At 36.4% G+C, this 22,388-nt stretch overlaps 1 protein-coding gene and 1 pseudogene across 3 annotated transcripts in view; one reads left to right on the top strand and one right to left on the bottom strand.

Annotated features, from left to right (window-relative positions):
* Window positions 1–22,388, bottom strand: part of DNAJC15 (DnaJ heat shock protein family (Hsp40) member C15) — a 103,996-nt gene that overhangs the window by 56,466 nt on the left and 25,142 nt on the right. The window lies entirely within an intron of this gene.
* LOC101428319 (large ribosomal subunit protein uL30 pseudogene) lies at window positions 16,949–17,673 on the top strand (annotated as a pseudogene).

Here is a 22,388-nt window from a genome sequence, read left to right as displayed (position 1 = left end):
AGGATAATAGATCAATCAGTTTTGTACACTAGTACTGAACAATCTGAGGAGGAAATCAGGGGGAAAATTCCATATACAATAACAGCAAAAAGACTCAAATACCTAGGATTTAACTTAACCAAAGAAGTACAGGACCTATATGCAGAAAACTACAAAACAATGCTAAAAGAAATTTTAAAAGACCTAAACAAATGGAAAGACAGTCCATATTCATGGATTCAAAGACTAAATATCTTGGAGATGTCAATCTTATCCAAACTGATTTATAGATTCAATGCAATATCAACCAAAATTCCAACAGTCTACTTAACAGAATTAGAAAAGGCTATTACCAAATTCGTTTGGAAGGAAAAGTGCACCTGAATAGCTAAAAGCATTCTAAAAAAGAAGACCAATATGGAAGGAATTTCACTGCCTGACCTTGAAACATATTATAAAGCTACAGTGGTCAAAACAGCATGCTACTGGCATAAAAACAGACCCAACATTCAGTGGAACAGAACTGAGAATCCAGAAATAAACCCTGACCTATACAGCCAACTGGGTTTTGACAAACCTACCAAGTCCATGTTAACAAGACAAAACTGTCTCTTCAACAAATGGTTCTGGGAGAACTGGGTATCTATAAACAAAAGAATGAAAGAGAACCCCCTATCTCACTCTCTATACAACAGTCAACTCAAAATGGATCCAAGACCTAAATATAAAAGCCAGGACCATAAAACTACTAGAAGAAAATGTAGGGAAACATCTTCAAGACCTTGTAGTAGGTTGCCTTACACCCAAAGCACAGACAACAAAAGAAAAAACAGATAAATGGGACCGCCTCAAAATTAAATACTCTTGTTCCTCACAGGACTTTGTCAAAATGGTGAAAAGGCAGCTGACTCAATGGGAGAAAATATTTGGAAATCACATGTCTGATAATGGTTTGAGATCCAAGAAGTACAGAGATGCTATACAACAATAAAAAGACAAATGACACAATTTAAAAAGACTTGAATATACATTTGTCCAAAGAAGAAATACAAATGGAAAAAATACACATGTAAAAATGTTCACCATCACTAATGAATAGGGAAATGCATCTCAAAACTACAATGAGGTAAGGTATCATTTCATACCTATCAGAACAGTCACTATTAAAAGACAGAGAACTACCAGTGTTGGAGAAGATGTGGAGAGATAGGAACACTTATTCACTGTTGGAGAGAACGAAGAATGGTATAGCCACTGTTAAGGACTGTTTGGCAGTTCCTAAAGAAGTTGAATATAGACTTGCCACGTGACCCTGCAATACCACTACTGGGTATATACCCAGAAGAACTGAAAGCAAGGACATGAACAGACATCTGCACACCGATGTTCACAGCGACATTATTCATGACTGCCAAAAACTGGAAACAACGCAGGTGTCCATCAACTGATGAATGGATAAACAAACTGTGATATATTCACACGGTGGAATATAATGTAGCTGTAAGAAGAAATGAAATCTTAAAGCATAGGACAACATGGATGAACCTGGAGGACATTATGTTGAGCAAAGAAAGTCAGACACAAAAGGACAAATACTGTACGACTGCGTTACTATGAACCAATTATATTGCGTAACATATTGCACGACTCAAAAAAAATGTATATGTATCCAGTACATTTCATTGAGAAATTATGTTTTAATTCAAATGTATTTTATTTTTATTTTTAAATTATTTATATTTTCAATTATTAAATGTACAAAATAAAGTTAAAAATAAAAAACAGCATTCTATTGACATAAAGATAGACACACTGAACAATAGAATCAAACTGAGAGTTCAGAAATAGACCCTCACCTCTATGGTCAGCAAATTTTTGATAAACTTACCAAGACCACTTTTCTGGGACAGAACTATCTGTTCAATAAATGGTATGGGAGAACTGGATATCCATAACCAAAACAATGAAGGAGAGCCCCTTTTTCACTCCCTATGCAAGAATCAACTCAAAATCAATAAAAGACCTAAACGTAAAAACCCAGACTGTAAAACTCCTATAATATAACATAGGGAAACATCTATAGGGCCTTGCATCAGGTGGGGGTCTTTTAAACCTTACACCCAAAGCACAAGCAACAGAAGAAAAACAGATAAATGAGACCTCCTCAAAATTAAACACTTCTGCACCTCAAAGGACTGTGGGAAAAGGGTAAAAAGGCAGCCTACTTGATATGAGAAAATATTTGAAAACCACACATCTGACAAGGGTCTAATACCCATGATATATAAAGAGATCCTACAACTCAACAAGAAAAAGACAAATGAGCCAATTAAAAAGTAGGCAAAAGACCTGAATAGACATTTTTCTAAAGAAAAACTACAAATGGATAAAAAACATGAAAAAATGCTCGGCCTCACTGGCTATTAGAGAAATGCAAATCAAAACTATAAGGAGATATTTCATACCTACTAGAATGGCCACTATTAGCAAAACAGAAAACTACAAGTGTTGGAGAGGATGTGGAAAGACAGGAATTCTTAATCACTGCCAGTGAGAAAGTAGAATGGTAGAGCCACTACTGAAGTCTGCTTGGTGGTTTCTAAGGAAATTAGATATAGATCTACCATATGACCCAGCAATATCACTACTAGTATATTCCTAGAAGAACTGAGAGCAGTGAGACATATGCACATTAGTGTTTATAGCAATACTATTCGTAATTGCCAAAAGATGGAAACAACCTAGGTGTCCATCAACTCACAAATGGATTAACACACTGACTGTGGTATATACACATGATGGAATATTACACAGCTGTAAGAAAAAATGGAAGTCATGAAGCATATGAAACCATTGATGAACCTTGAGGACACTATGTTAAGCCAAACAAGCCAGTTACAAAAGGAGAAATATTCTATGAGTTGGTTATTAAGAAGTAAATGTAGTATACAAACTCATGGAGTTAACAGCTAAAATATAAGTCACCAGAGAAAAGAATGTGGCTATAGAATAGAAAGCTGAAGGCTTACTCTCTGCAGAATTGGTAAAGTTTTTGTAAATATTCGTAAATGAATAGGAATGGTAAAAGCACATCATAGGATTTGTAATGAGTAGTGCTAACATATGGGTATGATAGTGGTTTGTTCTTTGTTGTTGTTTTCTGTTTTATTTTAGTAATGAAAATGCTCTAATAATGATTGAAGTGATGAATGTACAACTCGGTGATTATACACTTTAGATAAACTGTATGGCTTATGAACAAAAATATAATAGGGTGGGTTGGGGGAAAAATACACCAAATGTAAGATATGGACTAGAGTTAGTAGTAATATTGGACCACACTATTTCGTAATTTGTTACAAATATTTCACAACAATGCAAGGTGTTTGTGGTGGGGTGATGTATGGGAGCCCTATAGGATATTATCCATGTTTGTTTTCTAAGTTCACAACTTTAATTATACACTATGATTTATGTTATGTTCATGTATAAATGATAAAATTCAACAAATTGTTTTTAAAATGAAAGAAAAAATGGAAATGAGAAAGGAATCAATCAGCTATGTCACAAAAGATCAACTATATAGAAAAGGAGGCTATAATAAAGTAATAAACCAAAAAAAAAGATATCATATATAAAAAGCAAAGAACAAAATGGCTGATGTTACAGTAATAACACGAAATGTTAATGGTTTCAACACTGAATGTAAATGGACTAATGGATTAAGCTCCCTAATCAAAAAATAGACTATGAATCCCCTATATTTTCAATTTAACATTTATGTAATCTAAAGCTTCTTTAAAATTTAAAAGACAGAGACTTGCAGAATGGATAAAAAAGCATGATCCAACTAGATGTTTATCAGAGATTCACCTTAGACCCAAAGACACTAATAAGTTGAAAGTGAAAGGATGGGAAAAGATAATCCAAAAAATAATAACCAAAAGAAAAATAGGTAATATCCATCTGGTAATATCCAGAAAATAGACTCAAAGTCTATTTTAAGTCACAAGTTGTTACAAGAGACAAAGAAGGGCATTATATATTAATAAAAGGGGCATTCGGCATGAAGAAATACCAATTACAAATATTTATGCATGGAACCACGGTGCACCAAAATATATGACTCAAAACACTGGCACAACTGATAGGAGAAATAGACACCACTACAATAATAGTTGGAGACGTCACTACACCACTTTCATCAATAGACAGAACATCTAGACAGAAAATCAATAATAACAGAGAACTTGAATAATACGATAAATGAACCAGACCTAATAGACATTTACAGAACACTGCAACCAAAACAGCAGGATACACATTCTCTCAAATCACATGGATTGTTTTCCAGTACAGATCACATGTTGGGTCACAAAATAAGTCTCAGTAAACTTTAAAAGATTCAAATGATACAAAGCATCTTTTCTGACCACGATGGAATGAAGTTGGTAATCAATAATAAGGAAGAACTGGAAAAGCCACATATACATGGAAGTTAAATAACAAACTCTTAATAATCAATTGGTCAAAGAAGAAATTATACATGAAATCAGTAAACATCTTGAGATGAATGAACATGAGATACATGGGATACACAGGAAGGGGATTTGGCCCAACGGTTAGGGCATCTGCCTACCACAAGGGAGGTCCAAGGTTCAAACCCAGAGCCTACTGACCCGTGTGTGATGAGCTGGCCCATGCGCAGTGCTGATGCACACAAGGAGTGCCCTGCCACGCAAGTGTGTCCCCTGTGTAGGGGAGCCCCAACCGCAAGGAGTGTGCCCCATAAGGAGAGCCATCCAGTGGGAAAAGTGCAGCCTACCCAGGAATGGTGCCGCACACACGGAGAGCTGACGCAGCAAGATGACACAACAAAATGAGACACAGATCCCAGGTGCTGCTGTCACAAGCAGACATAGAAAAACACAGCAAATGGACACAGAAAACAGACAACTTGGGGGGAGGGGTGGGAGGCAGGGAAGGGGAGAGAAATAAATAAATAATAAATCTTAAAAAAAAAAAAAAAAGAACTTGTGGGATACAATGAAAGCAGTGCTCAGAGAAAATTTTATAGCCCTAAATGCTTACATCAAAAAAGAAAGACCTAAAATCAAAGACCCAACTGCATACCTGGAAGAACTAGAAAAAGAACCTAACCCAAAGCAAGCAGAAATAAATACATACCAAAGATTAGAACAGAAATAAATGAAATAGAGAATAAAAAATAATAGAGACCACTGATTGTACACCTTGGATGAACTGTATGCTTTATTAATATGTTATCAATAAAATTGATTTGTATAAAAAATAAAATTTTTTAAATATATTTTTTACTTATTTTTAAAAGATGCATAGATCACACGAAATGTTACATTAAAAAAATATAGGAGGGAAGCAGATGTGGCAAGTGATTGGGCTTCCATCTACCATATGGGAGGACACAGGTCTGATCTCCAGGGCCTCCTGGTAAAGGCATGCCCATGCAGCAAGTCAGCAAGCCATGCAGCAAGATGATGACCCAACAAAGGAGAAACGAAGGGGAGAGTCAAGGCAAGACACAACAGAAACCAGGTACCACGGTGGCAAAAGTGACAGGGAACCTCTCTCCACATCGGAGGTCCCTAGGATCAAATCCTGGTGAATCCTAGAGGAGAAAATGAGAAGAAAAAACAAGAAAGAGAGACATGGAAGAACACACAGTGAACACACAAAGAAAAGCAGCAGGGTGGCAGGGAAGGGGAGAAAAAAATAAATTTAAAAAGGTGCAATGTTAAAAAAATGAAAGGAGATTCCCATATGCCCCATGCCCCACAACCCCTACTTTTCCCACATCAACAACTTCTTTCATTACTGTGGTACATTCATTTGCAATTGATGAATACATTTGGAAAACTGCTACACAGCATGAATTGTCATTTACATTGTAGTTTACACTCTCCATTCAGTAGGTTATGGCAGGATATACAATGTCCTGCATCTGTCCCTGCAATATCATTCAGGACAACTCCAAGTCCCAAAAATGCCCCCACATTACACCTCTTTTTCCCTCTCCCTGACTTTAGCAACTCCAGTGGCTACTGTCTCCACATTAATGATATAATTTCTTCCGTTGCTAGAAGAATAATTCTATAATAGAATACCAGTAAGTCCAATCTAGTCCACATTTTATTCCCCAATCCTGAGGACTCTGGGATGGTGATACCCACTCCACCTCTTAAATGAGAGGGGGCTTTGATCTCACATGTCTGATGGACAGGATTCTCCTGCTTGAAGGTGTAGACTCTCTTAGTTCCTTGGTGTGGTGGTTGTCCATCCTCACCTCCTTGTTAGTTAACCTGGGTAAGTCCAATGAACTGGAGAGTAGGTGTTGCAACTCCACTGAGGCTCAGGGCCCAGCTGCCACATGGACAGCCCAGAGATTCAAGTCTCCTGGACATACACCAACCCTAAGCGCCATCAACTCCAGCACCAACCACAGGTTCAATAAAAGGGACAGAAAAGGCATGTGTGGATAAGTCACACTGAGTCCAACTCCGTCATACTTAGGAGCACAAATTTCAAAGTAGGGCCCATTGGCAAGGCACCAAACTCCAGAGTTGGGGCCCTCTGCCGTGACCGTAGGACCTGGGTGTCTCCATAGCCCTCAGGGGTACCACTACCTGGGGTAGTATCTACTTCCGCTATCTATGAGATCCTGCTGAGACGTGCATAAGTGCAACTACTCTGATGACCTCCAACTCATTTTGAAGTCTCTTGACATATAAACTCATTTGTCTTTATCATTTCCCCCTTTTAGTCAAGGTCTTTTTCCAGTTCCGTCACCACCTGGTGCTCGGTAGTAATTACTTGGTACCAGGCAGACTCACCCCAATAGTTATGTCCCATGCCGGGGGGGAATGTAATGCATTTATATGCTGAGTTTGGCTTAGAGAGTGGCCCCATTTGAGCAACATGGAGGCTCTCAGGTGGTATTCTTAGGCACCCTGCAACACTAGGCCAACTTGAAATTTCAAGTGCAAAAGGCTCATAAGCATAGTTGTCAGTATCAAGGGCCCAACACTGGACCATCCTTCTTCACTGGTCATTGCTCCTGCACTTGGGGGATTGTTGCTGCTCCCCTGGAGAATGCAGCAGAGCTCCCCAGGATGGGAACCCAGCACTCCCTCAGTTGTGTGAATTTCTACCCACTGAACATACAAACATATCTACATACCCTATATGTGTGCCCAGAGGAACTCCCTCCCATGCATCCCCCATGAATGATACCCCACACTAATGCTCCCCACCTGCCATAGTTGAACCCCTCTGTGATCCAAAACTTAAAAAAAAAATGAAGCCCAATATATTGCCAAATTCAATTAATAGGAAAATGAGATGGTAATGATAGGTTTAAACATAAGGAATAAAATACGTAATAATTTAGAAAAACTAAAGTAAAAAAAAAAGGGGGAATTAAAAAAATGAAAAACATTAAAAATTTTTTTTTTTACTTTTTGCCTTTCATCACTGTAACAGCTATTGTCCCATGTGTACAGTGGCAATTTCTTCCATTTCTTCCTCAGTGTCTTACCTTAAAAATTTAAAAAAAAACAAAAACAAAACCTGTGTGTGAACAGAAAAAAAAAAGAGAGCATTAACAAAACCAGAAGTTGGTTCTTTGAAAAGATCAGTAAAATTGAGAAAACTTTAGCTAGTCTGACCAAAAAAAAAGGAGGGCACAAAATCAGAAATGAGAAGGGGGCCATTACTATTGATCACACAGAAATAAAAAATATCATAAGAGGATATCATAAACAACTGTACGCCAATTAATTTGACAACCTAGATGAAATGCACAGATTCCGAGAAACACACAACATACACTGATTCTAGAAGAAATAGATGATCTCAACAAACCAATTTTAAGTAAAAACATTGAGTCAATCATTAAAAATTTCCCAACAAAGAAAAGTCCAGAACCATATGGCTTCACAGGTGAATTCCACCAATCTTTCCCAAAAGAATTAATACTAATCCTGCTCAAACTCTTCCAAAAAATTGAAAAGGAGGGAACACTCATGCTATGAGACTATCATTACACTAAGAGCAAAGCCAGATAACGACATTACAAGAAAATTACGGGCCAGTTTCAATTATGAATATAATAAATATAAACGTAAAAATCCTCAACATTTTACTAGCAAATCAAATCCAACAACACATTAAAAGAATTTTACACCATGATCAAGTGGAAGTTCTCTCAGGTATGGAAGGGTGGTTCAACATAAGAAATTTAATTAAAGTAATACACCACATTACAAAACAAAGAGATAAATCCACATGACCATCTCAATTGATACATGAAAGGCCTTTGATAAAATCTAGCATCCTTTCTTGATAAAAACACTTCCTTCTAAGATCTGGAACAAGACAAGGATGCCCACTGTCACCACTATTATTCAAACATTGTACTAGAAATTTGAGCCAGAGCAACCAGGCAGGAAAACCAAATAAAAAGCATTCAAGTTGGAAAGGAGGAAGTATAACTTTCACTATTTGCAGATGACATGAACCTATGTATAGGAAGTCCTGAAAAATCTACAAAAAGACTACTAGAGCTGAAAAAGGAATTCAGCAAAGTAGTGTGGTACAAGATTAACATGTAAAAATCAGAAGAATTGCTATACACTACAAATGAGCAATCTGAGAAGGGAATTTTTAAAAATTCCATTTACAACAACAAATAAAAGAATCAAACATCTAGGAATAAATTTCACCAAAATGTAAAGGACTGATTCGTGGAAAACTACAAAATATTGCTAAAAGAAATTGAAGGCCAAAATAAATGAAAGGATATTCCATCCTGATGGACTGGAGGATTAAATATTGTCAGGATGTCAATTCTACTTAAAGCAATTACAAATTCAATGCAACCCCAATCAAAATTCCAACAGCTTACTTTGCAGAAATGGAAAAGCTAATTATCAGATTTATTTTGAAGGGTAAGGGGTCGTGAACAGCAAAAAACATCTTGAAAAAGAATAATGAAGTTGGAGGACTCACACTTCCTGACTTTAACACGTATTACAAAGCCACAGCAGGCAAAACAGCATAGTACTAGCATAAGGCTAGATATATAGACCAATAGAATCAAATTGAGAATTCAGAAATAAACCCTATAGCTAATTGACTTATGACAAGCTTCCAAGTCTACTCAATTGGGAAAGAATAACCTCTTTGATAAATGATGCTGGAAGAACTGGATATCCATATGCAAAAGAATGAAGGGGGAACCCTACTTTGAAAAAAATTAACTCAAAATGGACCAAATACCTAAATATAAGAACCAAAATTTTAAAACTCCTAGAAGAAAACTTAGGGAAGCATCTTCAAGACCATGTATTAGGCAATGATTTCTTAGACTTTATATACAAAGCACAAGCAACAAAAGAAAAAGAAATGGGATCTCATCAAAATTATCATGAAAGTGAATAGAACCTACTAAATGGGAAGAAACATTTGGAAACCTCACATGCGTTGAGGGTTTGATATTGAAAATATATAAAGAAATCCTACAAGTCAACAATAAGAAGATAAACAACCCAATTAAAAAATAGCAAAAGACTTGAATAGACAATTCTCCAAAGAAGATATAACAAATGGCCAAAAAGCACATGAGAAGATATTCAACATCATTGGCTAGTAGGGAAATGAAACTCAAAACCACAGCAAGACATTACTTCACACCCGCTAGAATGGCTACTACTAAAAACAAAACAAAAACAAAAAACCAGAAAATTACAAACATTGGAAAAGATATAGATAAATAGGAACACTCATTCATTGTTGGTGGGAATGTAAATTACCGTATGACTTGGCAATCCTACTTTTATGTATATACCCAAAAGAATTCAAAGCAGTGACTCAAATAGATATTTCCACGCCAATGTTCATAGTGGCACTATTCACAATTGCCAAAAGATGGAAGAAACCCTAGTTTCATCAACCCATGAACTGATAAACAAAATATGGTATTTTACGTAATGCAACAGATTATTAGTCAGCTGTAAAAATGAACTTCTGATACATGCAACAACCTTAAGATACCATGTTGAATGAAATAAGCCAGACACAAAAGGACAAATATTATATGATCTCACTGATATGAAATAATTAGAATAAACAAACTCACAGAGTCAGAATCTAGAATATACATTATCTGGGGCCAGAGGCTGGGGATAGGGAATGGGAAGTTAATGCTTGAGTGCACAGAGTACCTATTAGGGTTGACTGTAAAGTTTCAGTAATGTATGGTGGTAATGGTAGCAAAACATTGTGAATGTAATTTAACAAGTTTTCATTTGTTAAATTGTAAAAGAGTGAATCCTGTGATATACAATGGACTATAGCTAATACTGCAATTATATTTAGTGGTACAATCATAAAAATGTTCTTTTACCAATTGTGAAAAATATACCACACTAATGTAAGATATTAATAATAGGAGGTATAAGAGAAGTCTGTATTTTATGCACTTGTCTGTAAACCTACAACTTCTCTGATAAAAAAAACAAAAATAGGAATGTACAAGACAAACAGTGAATCCTAATGTTAACTACAGTTAATAGTATAATTATAATGATATTATTTCATTAATTGTAACAAAGGTACCACACTAACACAAAGTGTTAATATTAAGGAATACTGTGTGTGTGAGGTGGTTATTTGGGAACTACAGTCTGCATGATTTTTTGGTAAACCTACAACTTTTCTAATAAATTTTTTAAAAACTGAAGACAATTTGAAATCCCAACAACAGAATTAAATAAATTCTATCCAATATCCATAATATGCATCAACAATTAAATCATGGAGGAATGTTTATAGAGAACACATGGTAAGCAGGGAATAAAAGCTGGTTATAAAACAGAATACACAGCATATACACAAAAGACAAAAAAGAAACAAAGGAACTATATAAACCAAAACTTCCAGTACTTATGTATTCTTAGTACCTACCCGCTGTCATTTAAACAAAGACTTGTTTAGATTCATGAACTCTGGAATTTAAAAAAAACATGGTTTGAATCTTGGCTCTCTACTTGTCAGCTCCAGAACCTTGATCAAGTTACCTAATGTTACAACCCAGCTCTTGGAGAGCACAGGTCAGGGTGACTGCAAGACCAAAGAACACACCAGGCACTGAGTCAGACATAAGCTTTATTGGGACTTACAGACAGGAGGGGGTCTCTGGTGGTGGCGGGTCAGAAAATGAAAGTAGCCCTCTGCAAAGACGTAGGAAAATAAAGGGTCTTGGAACAAAGACATTTCATAACAAAATTTCTACTAGGGTGCCACGGAGCACACAAAGAGGGTCTGGTGATGGTACTGTAGGAGGGAAGTATGCATGCAGCCTGGAGAAAATTACAATCTATAATACCATCTGTAAATTAATTTTCTTCTGGGGAGGTTTGTTACTTTTTAACTTATGTCTGGGTCACTGAAGCTGGCTACCTGCTTATGCTTTGTTTCTCTTAAGGAGAGAAAGCCTGGGCTCTGGGCTCCCACGCTTAACCTCTAAGTGTTTCCTCATCTGTAACATGAGGATAATAATTATATCTATTTCTGGAAGTTAGTACGAACTTTTGTAAATAGGGAAATTCATATACCTTACCTAGTATCTAACATGTGATAAGCATTCTTTAAAGGTAGCTATTATAATTATTATATTAATATAATTTATTTATTTCAGACTCAGGGAAAAAAAAGGTTATTACAAAAGAAAAATCTTGGGAAAATCCCAGTTGGTCAGAAGGATTTAACAACTTTGAACTTCTCAAGTCAGCGGACCCTCCCCTCTGAGCTGACTTAGAAATATATAAACTTTAGAAACAAATTCTTCCTAAAGCTTTTCAATAAAAACAAGTGCTCTGATCTTTGTTCTCTCTCATTTTATTGTTTCACTTATTTTCCAACCTAATCAAAATGATACCACTCAGTATCTAGCAAGTTTCCTCATCATGTACTCCCACAAGCTTTTATTATAATGAAGTCCCTGGTAAGTAGCCCTTAAACTCTTTCTGGATTAATCTGATGCGCCCCTTACCTGTCACACATTTTAAGTGGGCTGATTCTTCTTACTTGGGAAATCATTTCATTTTTTGAAAGCTCCTTTTTCTCACTTGCAATAGCCTATTTTACCTCAAGGCAGCAATTTCTTATATCCTTAGAGTGGTAACACATGACTTAAATTTTTTTACACAGTACTCTTTCTTTCCTTTGTGTGTTAAGGTAAAATAAAATTAACTCTGCTTTGAAATTTAGAAATTTTTAAGCATATCTTGAAGCATTTGAGACTCTGAGAATTACCATAAAACCAAGACTGTAAATAATTTCTTTGGGTTTGATTTTATCAATTTCTGATATCTATATGATGGCGCGATGGTGTGGCATAGTGAAAAAGTTGAGGACTTTTGGAGCCAAAATTGGTTTCATAACCCAGTCCTGCCAATTACCAGTTATATAACCCTGGGACCCTCAATCAACCTCTTTGCGCCTCAGTTCCCTTATATGTAAAATGAAGAGTAGTACTGACTTTACAGGGTATTATGAGAAATGGAAAAATATAACCACAGTGTCTGGTACATGGCAGACATCCAGTAAATGCTAATTCACTGCCTCCCTAACTATTTGCTTGACCGAAATGAACTCAATACATTCACACATATCAAGTTTTCTTATTTTTATATATTCAGTGAGTAAAAACAGAAAAGACAACTAGGTGAAAATTTTCATCTTGTAAGAGATCTTAGGTTTGTAAAATGGGCAAATAAACCCCCAAAAGACTTAAACCGGACAAAAGTTAATTTATACCATGAACAACTAAACCAATCTCTACAAAATCTCACAGTCAAAAACTTTATACTGATCAAATATAAACAATAACTTTAACAACCAAAACAGATCAATAATTCAAAACTGCATGATGCTCCATCTGATTCTAAAGGGCAGAATATCTCAAGTTTTCTAAAAATGGACGGAAAGGCTGAAATGAATTATCACAAATCAGTTCAAGGGAATATACAAAATACAATTCATGACATTTACTTTCTATTTAACATTCTTTAGAAATCAATAATGTAAATTATTCAAAATACCAAATAACATGCATAGAAAATATTATAAGCATTATACAGTAATAAAGTTCTTGGTGAATAAGACTTCAATATCACTGTGACAATGCAGTATTTGGGATGAAAAGGGCTGTTTACAGTACTATTCTTTTACTGGTTTTCATCCATGGTTTAGTTCTCTTTCCTTCACTTCTATGTACCTGCTATACAAAACAAGTTTTGTCAGCTGTGGTGATGGTGATGGTTATTTAATTCTACGTATTCCAAAAGGAATTATTCTCTGGAAGATCATATTTGATCACTTAGAGAAACATGCAATATATTTTACCCTAAACCTGGAGATAAGCAATTCAAGGTTCACTAACACCTACTAAGATTCTATAACAAACTTTAGAAATATTAATACAATAAGAGTGATGAGCCTTTCTCCTTCTTTTCACAATCTCCTGGCATCTTCCAGTAGCAGTTCCTAATACCAGACATTTAAAAATGGGGGCAAAAAAAAAAGAACAAATAAAAGAGCTTCACTGAATGAGGCTGCAAGGGAAATTCCACTTTTCCTGATGGACTGAAAGTTAAGTGGCAACTTAACTCCCAAACCAGGAACTCTCTCATATCTCACCAGCCACACTGGGAAAAGATGAGCAAAGGGAAAGGGTTGGGTAAGAGGATAAAGATAGGATTACTAGGATCCTAACTTGTACCCTAAAACAAAGTTCCCATAAAACACTATATACATGCAAGGCTCCTTGGAGAAATGGCTGATTTTAGGACTGGGGCAGAAAGTAAGGAAGTACATTGACTGATACAGTTAGAAAGGTTAAAGGGGAAAGAAGGATACAGAAAAGACATTTTTAACAAGAGCACAGCAAGGAGAGTATCTTTAGGATTCATGCACTTACTGACTGTGTGATGTAGGGAAAGTTTTTTTTTTTTTTAATTTTTTAAGCCTCCATTTAATCACCTATAAGCAGAGGGCTACTATATGGACTACATGAGTTTTTGCATTTAAAGCATTAGCACAGTGCCTAGCACAAAACATTTTAGCTGCCATCACTATTGTTGCTGTCTTCATCTCCTCTGTATTCCCACAGAGGAATACAATGCCCACTCTAACATATTAACTAGTCCTCTACCCTTTTTAAATATTGCTCTAGGCACAATCTTCCTGAAGCTCTCCACAGACTGTACAGCTTGTGCAAAACTTTATGGCATCGGATATGGTCCACACTCCTTATCGCGGCATTCAGCGCTATCCACAATCTTATCCCAAACTACCTTTTCTTACTTTTTTTCCTGGATATAACCTACATTTGCCATTTTTCCTTTCTAGTTTTTCTAGAAAAATCAAATATCTGGTAATACTAGTTTATTACAATAATCTGCAAAAGGGAGTAGCAACTTCCCCTTTTAGAAAAGAAGTGCTCTCCCCAGGTGTCTATAATCATTATTACTCATACAATATGTGCAATTACTCCATACCCACTCAATCATTTCTGCTACCTGCCCAGTTGGTCCCTTCAGACAGCAGAATTTGCCACCCCTGCCTAAGATTTTTTCATCTCTTTCATTTTGTTCAGATTCTTCCCCTTTATCAAGGTTCAGTTCACTTTTCTACAGCCTTCCTTTCACAAACTAGAAACAATGGGTCGTTCTCTGAAGAAAAATACTTTATCCATATACCTCTCTGTTGCCACCTGTGCCTTAGTCCTTGTATTCTAATCCTTCATTCACTGAGCCACAAAATGAGGATCATTTACTAAGTATCTACAACCTGCTCAGAGCCATGCGAGACCCTGGGGTAGCTATCAAAGTGAATCAGGAATGTCCTGACTAATAAGGTCTTCCCAGGGAACTAGGTTTACCTTCTGGACAAGTCCCTTGAAGACAAAATCCATTTTTGATTCATCTTTGTATCTATTATAGCACCTAGCCTCAATATCTTAGCGAATTAAGTGGGACCCCATAAATACATGTGGAATGAATGACTGAACAAATAAATGTTTGCATTTAACAGTCTGTCTGGAATTAGTTAGATGTGATCCAACTTGCATCGTAGAGCAGGAATCTGCAAACTATGGCCTGCAAAGCCAAATCAAGCCCTCCACCTTTTTGTAAATAAAGTTGAACTGGAACACAGCCACATTTATGTGTTGCCTATGGTTGCTTTCACTCTACAACAGCAGAGTTGAGTGGGTGTGATAGAGACTGTGTGGCCTGCAAAATGTAAATTTTTACAATCTGGCAGTTTACAAGAAGTTTGCTGACCTCTGTCCTTTAGGGTGACAATCCTGCTTTATTCATATCCTTCCCATATACACCCAGTACACTGCTTCCACATGGTTAGTGTTCCAAAAAGAATCTATTACACTGAATTGAACTGACATATTTTAAAACAGAGCCTATTTCTACACTGGAGACCACTTGTGTTACTGGAGGGATTAATAAGAACGGACTTTGGCCCAGTGGTTAGGGCGTCCGTCTACCATATGGGAGGTCCGCGGTTCAAACCCCGGGCCTCCTTGACCGTGTGGAGCTGGCCATGCGCAGCGCTGATGCGTGCAAGGAGTGCCGTGCCACGCAGGGGTGTCCCCCGCGTGGGGGAGCCCCACGCGCAAGGAGTGCGCCCGTGAGGAAAGCCGCCCAGCGTGAAAAGAAAGAGCAGCCTGCCCAGGAATGGCGCCGCCCACACTTCCTGTGCCGCTGACGACAAGAGAAGCGGACAAAGAAACAAGACGCAGCAAACAGACACCAAGAACAGACAACCAGGGGAGGGGGGGGGAATTAAATAAATAAATAAATCTTTAAAAAAAAAAAAGAAGTAAAGTGACCAAAACTTGGAAAATCATGTCAGAAGGGAGTATTAGGTACACTAATGCTTATATTTTAGGCAGGCCTCTCTTTACCCGTAAAAAAGTCAGAGGGATAATCTCATTCATTTCATTCTTCTTTATTCTTTAAGGCTGTCAGTCGATCATTCTAAAAAACTCTTCTCTAATTCTCTATTCTTATTCTATCTGGTTGTTTCATTATTTCTTAATTTAATCTCTTAACAAGTATTCACAGAGAAGCAGCCAGGTGCCTGATACACTGTTGTAAACTGAGAGAATGAGACTTTTGAAAGTTTGGTCCCTTCCTATAAAGAATATCTAATTTTAGTCATAAGATGTATTTCAAACGGAAAAGGAATATTAATTAAATACAGAAAATCAACAAGTGGGTCAAGTCAGGTATCTTGTACCACAGCCCAGTTTCAAATATCCACCAGAAAAAGAAAAAAAAAAAAAAAGAAAGAAATTACTTCAATTGTTCCACTATCATGAATCAAAGAATTTCAGAAAACTAGGAAAACAGCCCACTCCATCATCGCTGCTACTACTGGGGGGGAAAAAAGCATCGAAATTGCTTATAAATTCCCTAAGGCATTTTATTCTTCCAAAACAGCATAAGCAGTAAATAACCTTCTAGATAAATATAAATTGCCTGAAAGTGCTATAAAATGTTAAAACTTCTATCTTGAGACAGCAACATTTGAGTTCCAGACAGACAATATACCAGAGGGAAATTAAGGAGGAAAAAAATTATTTTCAAAAAGGGAAGCGGTAGTTGTGATAGAGGAAAGATGGAGACTATATACTCATTGACTATTTATTTAGCATTTCTCATATAAATATATAAGCATTTACTAAGCACATGCCAGGCCTTTTGCTAAATTCTGGGGAAAAAGTAGAGGTGAGAAAAAGAAAAAAGACCCTTGGTCTTCCTCAGAGACTATCCTACAGGAGATACCTTAGAGAAAAAAAAAATACATGTATCAAAATGATACTAGGATCTCCTCTTTTCCAGCTGAAACCATGGAGGGTATCAAAGAGAAGAAGGTTCCTGCTGTGCCAGAAACCTTCAAGAAAAAGCAAAGGAATTTTGTTGAACTGAAGATCAAGCACTTGAAAGAAGGAAGTTTGCCCAAAAGATGCTTCAAAAGGCAAGGAGGAAGCTTATCTATGAAAAAGTTAAGTACCATTTCAAGGAATATAAGCAGATGTACATGACCGCAATTCGAATGGCCAGAACGGCAAGAAAAGCTGGCAACTTTTACGTACCTGCTGAATCCACACTGTCGTTTATCATCAGGATCAGAGGTATCAGTAGTATGAGACCAAAGGTCCGAAAAGTGTTGCAGCTTCTTCACCTTCTCCAGATCTTCAATGGCACCTTTGTTAATCTCAACAAGGCCTCAACATGCTGAGAATTGTGGAACCATATATTGCCATATACTGGCTCGAACCGAAGCCAGTGAATGAGCTGATCTATAAGTGTGGTCATGGCAAAATCTACAGGAAGCAGATTGCCTTGACAGCTAACTCACTGACTGCATGATCACTTGTTAAATATGGCATCATCTGCAAGAAGATCTGATTCATGAGATCTATACTGTAGAGAAATGCCTCAAAGAAGCAAACAACCTCCTGTGGCCCTTCAAATTATCTTCTTCCAGAGGTGCAATGAAGAAAACATTTGTAGGAGGAGATACTAGCAACAGGGAAGACCTATCAATAGGCTGATTAGAAGGATGAACTAAAGTTCACCATGATTATTTTTGTAATCTGGTAGGTTAATAATCAGTGACTGCTTTGAAATTGGAAAAAAATGATACTAGAATCAAATATCCATGTTTGTTTATTAAGTCACTCAGTAGTAATAAGTCAATGTTGTTTATTTTATAAATTAACAATTAAGTGACTACCAAGTGCCAGCCGTTATTTTAAAAATCAACAATTAAGTGACTACCATCTGCCAATTATGACAATCACAAAAGCATACAAAAGTCTTGGCCTCTGAGGACTTCACAGCCTAGGTGCTTATACAGGTATGGATATATATATATTATAATAAAATTTTGTATGACTGTCTAAGGAACTATATAGGATAAAATTGCTTTATCCTACTTGGGAAGGAGAACTAGGGACAGGAAAGGCTTCACACCACTAAACTGAGTCATAAGTTGCCAGGTAAAGAATTTCAAACACAAAAGTCACAGAAGTATAATAATTCATAAGGGAACTGTGAGAAATCCAATGGAACTACAGCATAGGGTGTAGCACAGTATAAGGGTGGAAAATATGTCTGGGAAAGCAGTCAAGGGTTGGTTTGCATAGTCCAGTATACTACTCCAAGTAAAGTTTGGGGTAAAACTACAAATAGGGATGATACCATTATTAGGTCTGTATTGTAGAAAAGTAAGTGATGGTAATGTGAAGTTTAAAATGGATAAAGTACCAGAAGAAAAGAGACCTGGTAAAACCTATAACAATGAGCAAGGGGAGAGATGCTGACAACTAAGAGAACTGCAGTCAGCTGGGAGGGAGGGAGAACAAGCAATTACAGAAACCAAGATAAGTTAATGAATGAATGGATGTTGAAAGTAAAGAAGAAATAGAGTTGATGATAACATGATTCAAGAGAGGGTAAATAAGAGGATGTTTGGAAAAGAACAGAATGAGCTAGATATCAAATGAGATAAATTTTATGTTTTCATCTGTAGGTCTCATTTAACTGCAAATTCTTACTGACTCTATTCACTGAGAGTAGTTCTCACTCTAGATTCTAGAATCTAGAATAACATTTATTTATCCAACAAATTTCTTTTGGAATGCTTACCACACACCAGGCGCCATTATAAATGCTGGAAATACATACCGGAGAACAAAACAAAGCCTCTGACCGTGGAGCTAATATTCTAGACGTCTATTATGGTAAAAGGAAAAGCAAGGAAAGAATCAAAGTTAAAAACATGGATATACAATAAGAAATCTGTGGGACTGCCAAGGAAAGCTTCAAAGTATGTTAAAACTTGTTTTAAATCAAGTAATTTAAAAGTAGTAGGAGTGCACCCTTATTTTTTCTATAATGAATGAATGCTGGATAATTTGTGTTTGATAGGTTTTAGCTTTCAATACATACGTAGCGAATATTCTTATTTCCTACACTATACTAATAGCAGTAGGGGTTACTTTTCTCTCAGGAAAGTGCTAGAAACTAAAAGGCTACCAATTTGTACAAAATGAGTTTGGTTCAAAAATTGATAATAATCTCTTCCCTTCCTAACTTTACAGTTACTTTTCTATTTTTCCATGAAACCAAGCTTTGTTAAAGCAAAGTTCAAACATGACCTCTGATTATTCAACAACTGATTATAAAATGCTATTTTATTCAAGGTGCTATGTAGGCATTTTTGTCTATATTTTTATCTTTTTCATCTCCTCCACAGGCTAACGAACATTCATAGTTTCAAGGGGGGTTTACAAGAGAAAAAGAATTAACACATACAGCTGTAGCTATATTTCATAAATATTAAATTGCATCTTTTTAAAAAATGGCATGAAAACTTTTTCTTCAACTCAAGACCCATTTTATTTTCAATGATTTTCAGTAAGATAATCAAGTAAGTTCCAAACAAAGGTCTTTTCTTTTTCCTAACACTCTAACTTCCCATTGCTTTCAATACTTACAGGTTCTTACCCTCTACCTCATCACTGACCATCATCTGGACCAAGGATTCCCAACAAAACAGAACAATCCCTCTGGGACATTTTGGAAATTTGTGAGGTCCTTTTTGGTTGTCATAATAATTTGAACAGGAGAGGAAGATGATGCTGTGTTTGGTGGACAGGGGCTATCAATTCTAGGAGTCATAAAATATATGAAACCATCTAAATAACAAAGAGCTGTCTGCATCACTCAAGACTAAAAGATTCTCCTAGTTCTTCCAAAGAGTACAGAATGGAAAGGGGAGAAAAATTGTACAGTGGAGAAACCTGACACACACTACCTCAGCCTGGAGATCAAGGTTAACATCAACATAGTAAGTTGTATGTCCATTGATATAATGAGATGAGAATAGCATTTTACCTCTGTGGTCTTCTTCCCCAAAACCCATAACCATGGTGTAATCATGAGAAAACATCAGACAAATATGACTAGTACTCCTCAAAACAGTCATGGTCATTTAAAAAAAAAAAAAAAAAAAAAGGAGAGTCTAAGAAACTGTCACAGCCAAAATGAGCACAAATATTCATTCACCTCTAAGTATTTTTTCATTTCCTTTGTGATTTCTACTTTGACACAAGTTATATGGATGTGAGTTTTTAATTTCCACGTATTGTGAATTTTGCTTGCCTAAGGCAACATTACAACTAAATATAATATGAATACAAAATACACAACATACCAAAACTTATGGGATAAGCTCAAGCAGTGCTCAGAGCAATATTTACAGCTATTAAATGTCTACATTCAAAAAGAAAAATGATCTCAAACCAATAACCAAAACTTCAACCTTAGGAAACTAGAAAAAGAAGACTACATCTGGTCTGCATCTGAGAGAGAACACTCATATATTTCTTCAAGTTATATTTGTGAAAAGCCTGTTTTATGCTTAACTTAGTCCAAAACTTTATTATATATAAAATACATCATTTTTGCACTGTTTTAGTGTAGACTGACTTCCAGCAGTGCAGCTACCATGTAATTGAGAGAAGATTCTATTTTTATTAAAAATTTTACGAAAAACTGTTCGCCATTTGGGAAAAATCACATGTTCCTAATGGTACTTGAGTTGCCAACGTAATACATCTGAAATCAGTATGTATTTGTAGCAGTTGCATTCACAATGATTCTTTGCATTGGTGCAAAGATACTAGCAACCAATTACTTACCATGCCTTGTAGTATAGTCAGGCCTGTGCATTTACATATTTAAACAGTTGCCAAGGTATTTTCTAATAAAATACTTATTTCAGCTTTATAGTTTTAATTACAGCATTGTATTGATTTTTTTAAAATTATGTTTATGGGTAGAATTTATTGCCAATGAATCTCATTTCAAGATATTACAGTAGATATTACAAAATATTTGTTATAAAAAGGGGGTCACTGGGCCAGACAGACTGAAAATGACTGACCTACACTTCAGCCTTTATGTGCCTAGTCTACTTTGGATGCCTCCTAACTTATACGTTGTACTCTGTATGCTTTCTCTTTCAAGTAAAAGTACTCAGATTCACAAAAATCACCAGTATTACTTCTATCTTCAAAACAACACAGTGATCCAAACTGCCTAGCAACTCAGCCTAGTACTAAGGTTCTTTATGATGCTTTATAAAGAAATTCCTTCTTACCTAACCTATTTATTTGATCTGCAACTGCGAGAGAACACTCCATTCAGAAAACTGTAATTCTAAGGAATCAGCAAGACATAGTGAAAAGAACAAGGATTTTGAATCCTAGCTCTGCCACTTATTAGGGGAATGATCCTGATCAAGTTACTTACCACATTCTAAGTCTCAGTTTACTTAGGATTAAGAAGGCCCTTCCTCATACAGTTCTGTTAAGGAATGAATCACACACTGTAGAAGCTTCAGAATTTACTACTTCAAACTTTCATGTGTTTTGTTCATTTACATATCCCAAGGTCCTCAGATGGTGCCTGGCACATAGTGGTGCCCAAGAAATAGTCACTGAATGAAAACTCATTTGATTTCTGAAACCTTCCCAGTCGAGCCCATCTGACACTGATCTCTTTAGTCAACCAACTAATGATAACTGAGTACTCATTGTTAAGGTTCTTTACCAGAAGTAACTGTCAAGTTTCTGGTCTTAAGAAACTTAGAAAAATGCTGAAAAAATGAGAGGTCAACAGAAAAGATGACACAAGACTATATAATTAAGAAACAAATGGTATGGACACTAAGTTCTGCATATTTAAAGGCAAGACATCACTATGGACTGGAGTAACAGAAAATGTGCTGTGGAAAAGGGATAAAACAGTGTAGCATATATATGTGACTGCAATTTTTACCACAACCCTTCCAGCTCTTTCCCCTTTTAGTAAGCATTTCATTTCTTAATAGTAATACAGCAAACCTTTAGCAATAATTGAGAGCTTGTGACTGCTAAAATATGGATCCTGTTGCTGTGGAATGTGGATGCATGTCCTATGGCAGGCTGCTACACATGGGTGGACTGTAATAAATCCTGCAGAATGTACCACCTGTGTACCTCAGACACAAGTTGAAGATAATAATCCCCAGAGAAAACAGAATGTACTGTTACTTTCTTCAGAAGATACACTCCCATTCTTCGGTAACAGCGCCAAACCCTCCATCTCTGCGTGTCATGGGACTCTAGCAGAAAGTCCATTCCCATACCCTATAGAATTATCTTTGTTCTGAGACACTTTATATTGCCCCTCCTTTTCCCTCTCTTTGCAGAGTGCCATCTCCATTCTCTTAAAGGC

Source organism: Dasypus novemcinctus, chromosome 15, assembly GCF_030445035.2.
Source record: "Dasypus novemcinctus isolate mDasNov1 chromosome 15, mDasNov1.1.hap2, whole genome shotgun sequence".
Classification (NCBI taxonomy): domain Eukaryota; kingdom Metazoa; phylum Chordata; class Mammalia; order Cingulata; family Dasypodidae; genus Dasypus; species Dasypus novemcinctus.
This window is presented reverse-complemented; position numbering and strand designations above follow the sequence as displayed.